A 1484-nucleotide genomic window follows, 5' to 3' on the forward strand; every position below is an offset into this window, starting at 1 on the left:
TCAACTATTATTGCATGCCTGCCTGTCAGGTGTCAAGACACACTACATCCGCTCACATCCACGCAACAAAATGTGCCCGACTAGAGGGCACGTGGAAGGTGCCCCCGTACGTATGCGATGTCCACTGCGCGACCAACTGTCAACCGGCCTCTGTAGCATGTCGCAGATGTGGAACGCGGGGCACCGTGCTATCACATTGTGTGAGAAGAGACTACTACGTCTGCATACACGCGCCACTACATGAACAGACGGCTCATGCTGATCGCCATCCACTGCGTCCATTACTCCCACACGTCTCTATGGCGTACCACACTGCAATGCAGCTGTTATGGGGAGATGACACGTAGCTGTGTACACAACATTCTGAGCGGGTTGCGGTTGGACAATACATTACTGTAACGTGTCATATGCCAATTACAGAGCAGGGTAAGGCACAACTTGGGTTAGGTTAAGGCACAACTTGGGTTAGGTTAAGGCACAACTTGGGTTAGGTTAAGGCACAACTTGGGTTAGGTTAAGGCACAACTTGGGTTAGGTTAAGGCACAACTTGGGTTAGGTTAAGGCACAACTTGGGTTAGGTTAAGGCACAACTTGGGTTAGGTTAAGGCACAACTTGGGTTAGGTTAAGGCACAACTTGGGTTAGGTTAAGGCACAACTTGGGTTAGGTTAAGGCACAACTTGGGTTAGGTTAAGGCACAACTTGGGTTAGGTTAAGGCACAACGTGGGTTAGGTTAAGGCACAACGTGGGTTAGGTTAAGGCACAACGTGGGTTAGGTTAAGGCACAACGTGGGTTAGGTTAAGGCACAACGTGGGTTAGGTTAAGGCACAACGTGGGTTAGGTTAAGGCACAACGTGGGTTAGGTTAAGGCACAACGTGGGTTAGGTTAAGGCACAACGTGGGTTAGGTTAAGGCACAACGTGGGTTAGGTTAAGGCACAACGTGGGTTAGGTTAAGGCACAACGTGGGTTAGGTTAAGGCACAACGTGGGTTAGGTTAAGGCACAACTTGGGGGTAGATTGCGGTGCAAATTGCGTTACATTGCGGTGCAAATTGCGTTACATTGCGGTGCAAATAGCGTTACATTGCGGTGCAAATTGCGTTACATTGCGGTGCAAATTGCGTTACATTGCGGTGCAAATTGCGTTACATTGCGGTGCAAATTGCGTTACATTGCGGTGCAAATTGCGTTACATTGCGGTGCAAATTGCGTTACATTGCGGTGCAAATTGCGTTACATTGCGGTGCAAATTGAGTTACATTGCGGTGCAAATTGCGTTACATTGCGGTGCAAATTGCGTTACATTGCGGTGCAAATTGCGTTACATTGCGGTGCAAATTGAGTTACATTGCGGTGCAAATTGAGTTACATTGCGGTGCAAATTGAGTTACATTGCGGTGCAAATTGAGTTACATTGCGGTGCAAATTGAGTTACATTGCGGTGCAAATTGAGTTACATTGCGGTGCAAATTGAGTTACAT

The sequence above is a fragment of the Schistocerca cancellata genome, chromosome 7 (assembly GCF_023864275.1).
Source record: "Schistocerca cancellata isolate TAMUIC-IGC-003103 chromosome 7, iqSchCanc2.1, whole genome shotgun sequence".
In the NCBI taxonomy this organism is placed as follows: domain Eukaryota; kingdom Metazoa; phylum Arthropoda; class Insecta; order Orthoptera; family Acrididae; genus Schistocerca; species Schistocerca cancellata.